Raw genomic sequence first — 6,315 nt, forward strand, 5'->3', positions numbered from 1 at the left:
CCCCCTGCACTTTGCCAGGTGATTGGCTTCAGGTTCCAGGTGGGACCTAATGGTAACTGAGTTGCAGGTATGCCATGAGAGAGCTCCTTCTGCCTGGGCTGCACTTTGGGGTAAGTGCTTTGGTTTTACTTCAGTTGTTTGGAGGGTTCTTTAGGTGGGTCAGTCTATGGACTGATGCGTTTTCAAGTAGAAACCAGTACTCCTATCTTTTTGAGGTTGCAACTGGCAGGATCTGTCATTGTAAAGCAATCTAGTAGTAGGTGCCTGTATTGCATGCAGCTCTTCCTCAGGTGAGTAGTAGTTATAGCAGTGTTACGGATAGTATGGTGATGTTACTTTGTGTGTTTGCTTTGTGGTTCTGGGTCCCTTATGATTTTTGCAGAATTACGGGGTTTTCTGTGAGTCTTTGCCTTTATGTCAAATCATATCAAAGTCACAACCTTGGTGGCAAAGTGATGGAGCAGGGTTTAGGAGAAATGTATCATTGAAGCTCCCTGTGTGAGCATGTATCTGAAAATGGCAGCAGTGGGCATGTAAGGGGTATTCTGTTTCAGGTTTAGGGACAGTTTATTGTATTTCTGGAGCTTTTGCCTGTGGTTTTGCTGTCAGTTGAGTCTTTAGACCTTGCAGCCTTCTAGTCTTGATGTCCTTGAATTGACATATTAGAAGTATGTTTATGAGGTGTTGCTAGGTAGTTGTATTTAGGAAACAGTTGAGCATGGTTCCTTGACTGCGTAAGTGCAGTACTGCCAAGAGACTGAGCAGGGTCACCTGCTTCATGTCTAAAGAATAAGTCTGTTGGGGCCCGTTTCGGCGCGGTGCCGCCCGGGCCCGTTTCGGCGCGGCGCTGCCTGGGCCCATTACTCAGGTGGAGCTACTGAGCAGGTGAGATAAAGGAGTTGGGAACAGAGTGGTATTGCACAACTGTATGTTGCATTAGTTGTAGTGTGCTTTGTGCAGGAGGTGGTTTTTAGGGCTTGCATGGTAATGAATGCTGGTTCTCTGCGTTTACAGATGGGGATGAGCCTGTTTAAAGTAATTCCAGTTCAAAAAGTTTCAGTTATTAGCTTGGTGATATTGTCAATTCAATATTAAAACCTGCAGAGAAAGCCAAAGGCGATTTTTGCTTCTAAAATCACTGCAAATATTTGGGCTGCTCTCTGCATGCTTTTGAGATAAAGTTTATTTTAAAAAAGAAAGAAAAAGAAAAACAGCCACTTCTCTTGCTCTATTTCTACTTTCTTGTGCTTTGCCCCTCCCATTTCCCAGGTGATTTGGTTTGGGTGCTGGGCGGGGCCAAAAGGTATATGAGCCCCAGGCATGGCATCAGAGTGCTCCTTCTGCCTGGGCTGCTCTTTGGGGTAAGTGCTTTGTGTTTCCTTCAGTCAGTTGCAGGGTTCTCTAGGCAGGCTGGAGTCTATGGATTTCTGGATTTCTAAGTGGTTGGAATTCTAGATCTCTAAGTGCTTGAAATAGAGGGATATTTAGTAGAGGCTGCTGGCTTACTTTTTTTTTGGGATGGCCGCATATTCTCCTGTTTTTGACCTATATTTTAAACTCTACATGTTTAAAACCACTTGTTTTAGTCCCCTGGAGAGTTACACCAGCTTGATTACATGCAATATGTGGCTTGGCAGCGTAGATGCAGCATTACCAAGAGCCTGAGCAGGGTTGTTTCAGAGTCCCCTTTTTCATCTGCAAAGGGTAAGTCTGTGATTACTCCTGCCGGGGTTGCTGTGTGTGCGTGTCTTTTTGGCATTTGTGGAGCTCTGTTCTTTTTGTTTTGTTTGTGTGTGTGTATGTTCTATGTTTCTGGTTTTCTGAGGGGTAAACAGTGTCCTGAACGTGGTAGGCAGGAGGAGGATGGGAGCTGCTCAGGACTGGAAGGTTTGGTTTCTAGGAGTATGCGGCATCCATCCTGTGCGATGCGACTGATTGTTGGGCGGGAACGTTCCAGCTTGTGTGTCCTAAGCAATGTAGCTTGTGTAGCGTGTATTGTGTGGCCCGGGCAGAGTTTCCTGTGGTGCTGTGAGCGAAGAATCTGAGTTAGAGCTGTTGAGCAGCTGAACTACAGGAGCTGGGAAGAGAGAGGTATTGCAGCAGGTACGCTGTGGTTGTGAGGTGCCTCAGAGTGTGCTTTTCTCTCGTCTCTACAGGTGCTTTGTGCAGTCGTGGACAGGGAAGGGAAATCCTCATGTCACGAAGCACTGAGGGAAGGCGAGTGTTGTCAGCCTGGTCATCCCTTATCCGAAGCGAAGGGAAGACGCTCAGGTGTTTCCCTGTGAGGGTCCGAGGTGAGGCTGTGTGGGATAGAGGAGCAGTGTGGCAGGTGGTTGCTTGCAAGCACAGTGGTCATTGTGTCCTTCTGTGTTCCCAGGTGGCGTGGGTGATGCTGGCCGCTCCTTTCAAGCTTGGACCTAATTTGCAGGTACAGAGGCAAGTGGCCTGCTGTTTTGAAAGGATAAAACTAAAGATGGGGTCCCTTTTGTTGTTGAGGGATGGGTGCTACTGCTGTCAGCTGAATGTTTATCTTCTGCCTGTGTTTTTCCTTTTGTTCAGGCTGAAACGCAGTGCGCAGTGCAGGACGTCTTGACCCGAGCTGCCTCTGCAGTGACTCTGGTGCGTGGTGAGCAGAGGTAACTGTTGTTTTTGGGGCGCGGTTGTCGCTGCAGTTATTTTCCTACAGCCAATAGAGTAAAATTCCAGTTTGTCTTTTAGAGGTGCTATAAGTGGGTAAAGAGAACAGATGGAAGCGTGTGCCACGTGGGGTAGGCAAGCGGCTGAGGTACAGGAGGGGATGAGAGTATGTGATTTTTTTTCTGGGGATGAAATGGAATTAATTTTGTTGGTGTATAATGTGTTCTGCTCCTAGATTTTTCTTTCAATGTGAAGAAAAGTTTGAGCTAATTCCAGGTAAGAAAGTTCCAGTTACTTGCTGGGTCGTATTGTCCTTTTAATATTCAAAGCTGCAGCAAAAGCATGGGGATTGTTGCTTCTAGAAACACCCCGGTTTTCTTGTTTGCACTCTGCATGCTGTTGAGCTAAAGCAGACCAAAAAAAAAAAAAAAAAGGAAACACACACACACACACAAAAAACAACAATAACAAAAAAAAAACCACCATTGGGTGATGTGTTGTGAACGCAACGATCATTTAATCCCTTTGTTTTCCCAGGTGGTGTGGATGATACTGGTTGCACTGTTGGAGCTTGGATTTGGAGAGGAACAGGTGAGCATAGTTGTATGTTGCATCAGCAGTAGTCAGCATTGTGGAGAAGGTGGGCATCATGACCGGCATGCTAGTGAATGCTGGTACTCTGTTTTTGCAGCTGATGATGAGCCTGGCAATTGCCTAAGATGACGACCAGTGCCTGTGCATTTCTTGAGGCGGAGGGAATTTACCATGCAGCAACCTGAGAGCTAAGTTGGGGGGCACCTGGTATTTGCATATCTGGGGTGGCTAATGGGAGCTGGGAGCCAGAGGAGCATGGTGCCTGCTGGCTGACTAGACTTGGTTCCACGGTGAGGGTGGTTCAGGCTGGGTCACGTTCAGGCTGCTTGTGGCCGGGTCACCAGGCTAATAGAAGCAGCGGGATTATTTTGTAGCGTGAGTGCGTGCGCCAGGCAGGACAGTTTCCTTCTGTTCGTCTGTCTTGTAGTGTTGCTTCTGCAGCGTCTGTTCTGTGCTTCTCGGGTCTTGATATCCTCCTAGCTTTTGACACTGGACTGACCAGACAGGCGACTTGGTAGCGGTGCTGAAGGGCCTCAGTGCTTGTTTTGTCATCGTGGCTCTGATCCGAGCACTTCTTGTCTTGCAGTCGCTGCTTGAAATGCAGTTCTGTTTCAGGTCTCGTGCATCCTATTCGGTTTGAGATCGCATCTGTTTCCATCCTCACTCTTGCAGAAGTCATCTGGGCCGCATCAGGAGCTCTTGCTTGGGAATTGATTTCCTAAGCGTTGTCTTATGGGGTTTTCAGTCCCCATCCTTCTGGTCTCTTGCCTTGAAGGCAGGCTTTTTAGGCCTCCATCATCCCAGTTCTGGCAGTTGCTTCCAGTCGCGTGTCGTGACATTTGAGTCTCCTCTAGGGTCTGGTGCAGAGCACCTGTTGTGACTTGCTGTTGCCATAGGGCTTCCCTCCGGGGGTCACTTTTTCTTGCGCCTTGTGTTGTGTGTTTTGTTTGTAGTGTTTGTGGCGTGGCTGTGTGTGTATGTGTTTGGTCTGGAGCTGTCCTGCCTGGCAGTTAGTGATGACAGCTAACATGGCAGTGCATGGGTGTGCTAATACATTGTCTGGAGTGTTTTGGCGAAGACATCCGGTCTGCATCTGGGCACGTACTGAAGGGCAGCTGGCACAGTCATCTCTGGAGGTTGGTAGATGTGGATTTGGCAGAGTTGAGCTGCTTGCGAGCAGCTGCTCCCATAATGCTTGAACAGTGCACTGTTGAATCATGAAAGCTTACAGATACGGGGTTTTGAAACTTTTATTTTTATATCTTTCCTGTCCCCAGTAGAGTGTGTACCTTAGTAGGAACTGCTCACAGGAAAGAGCTCCCTCTGGAACTGTCCAGCACTCGGTAGGCAGCTCGGTGACTAGCTTGATCTACTTCTGAGGTGCTGAGGTAAGGGGGCTGCTGTTTTGAAAGGATAATTTGTAAATGGGGTCCCTTCTGTTGTTGAGGGATGGGTGCTAATGCTGGCAGCTGAATGATTATCTTGTGACCGTTTTCATTTGCTAAAGCTGAAACACAGTGTACAACACAGGACTTGACCACAGCTTCTTTTAGCAAGGTGAGCGATGAGCAGATCTAGCAGGTACTTTAGTGGTGCAGTTGTCACTGCAGTTACTTAACTGCACAAAGTACAGTAAAAATCCTGTTTATATTTCAGAGGTGTGTTGTAGCTGGCCTAAGAGAGCAGATGGAAGCATCTTCCTCGAGGGCAGGTGAGGGGGCAGAGGTTAGGGAGCAGATGAGAGTAACTGTCCTATCTGTGCTGTGTCTTTGGATGCTGCTTCAGCCTATGCTTTTCTTTTTGTTTCACAGGTGTGTCGCACAGGCTGAGTGGGGCCAAGCTGCACTCTGAAGAGCAGCACGGGAAGGGCGGGCTGTTTGTGAGCTGGATTGGAGCAGAACTGCCAAGTAGCACGAGGTGACTGCGAAGGGTCTTGCTTTGCAGGTGCCATGGCAGGCTCTCCACAGAAGCGGTTGAGGATTTGAGAAGAGGTTGCAGATCATCGAGGAGCGACACGTGCAGGGACGGCTTGAAAACGGTATGGCTGCTTTCTCTTCTGTTTATCAGGTGTCCCAGGCGACGTGGGCTGTGATGTTAGCCTTTAGGATCGGAACAAAGCAGGTGCTGATGGCGGTCTTCTTCGGTAGGCAAAGAGTTGCCCGCAGCCCTGTCCTGTGTAGCCTGGGCATGCCTCGCTGAGGATGAAGCTTGCTTTCCAGCAGTTCTCAAAACTGTGTTGAGGCTGAAATGCTGCGTCTGTGTTTGGGTTGGGGTTGCACCTTGGTGAGTGTAGGGATGGGTTTTAAGTGGGTGCAGCGGAGGGCCCGGCCCCAGTGTCCTGTAGTGTGTTTTGACCCATCAGCATAGCCTTTTGGTTCTCAGATAGCCTGCTGAAGTAAGTGATTTCTCCTGCGAGTGGAATGGAATCGAATTCTTCTTTTGGCATGTAATCTATTCTGCTCCTAGATTTTTCTTTGTAAATGAAAGATTGAGGTAATTCCAGGTGGAAAAAAAAAAAAAAGAGTTGCTTGTTTGTATTTTCCTTTCAATATTCAAAGCTGTAGCAAAAGCATGGGGATTTTTGTTTCTAGAAACACCCCAGTTCTCTTGTCTGCGCTCTGCATGCTGTTGAGCTAAGCCATATAAAGAAGTTAATAAAACCACAGCTGCTCCTCCTCCTCTTTCTGCTTTTTTGTGCTTTCCCCTTGCACTTTCCCAGGTGATTGGCTTCAGGTTCCAGGTGGGACCTAATGGTAACTGAGTTGCAGGTATGCCATGAGAGAGCTCCTTCTGCCTGGGCTGCACTTTGGGGTAAGTGCTTTGGTTTTCCTTCAGTTGTTTGGAGGGTTCTTTAGGTGGGTCAGTCTATGGACTGATGCGTTTTCAAGTAGAAACCAGTACTCCTATCTTTTTGAGGTTGCAACTGGCAGGATCTGTCATTGTAAAGCAATCTAGTAGTAGGTGCCTGTATTGCATGCAGCTCTTCCTCAGGTGAGTAGTAGTTATAGCAGTGTTACGGATAGTATGGTGATGTTACTTTGTGTGTTTGCTTTGTGTTTCTGGGTCCCTTATGATTTTTGCAGA

General features: G+C 47.8%; 1 long non-coding RNA gene across 1 annotated transcript; it reads left to right on the top strand.

Annotated features, from left to right (window-relative positions):
* Positions 1-2,862: 2,862 nt before the first annotated feature.
* On the top strand, positions 2,863-4,079 carry LOC311429007. Its single transcript, XR_014688003.1, has 3 exons — positions 2,863-2,913; positions 3,175-3,228; positions 3,329-4,079. It is a non-coding gene; the product is annotated as an uncharacterized lncRNA (long non-coding RNA).
* The last annotated feature ends 2,236 nt before the right edge of the window (positions 4,080-6,315 follow it).

This window comes from Aythya ferina (assembly GCF_964211825.1).
Source record: "Aythya ferina genome assembly, contig: HAP1_SCAFFOLD_238, whole genome shotgun sequence".
NCBI classification, from domain to species: domain Eukaryota; kingdom Metazoa; phylum Chordata; class Aves; order Anseriformes; family Anatidae; genus Aythya; species Aythya ferina.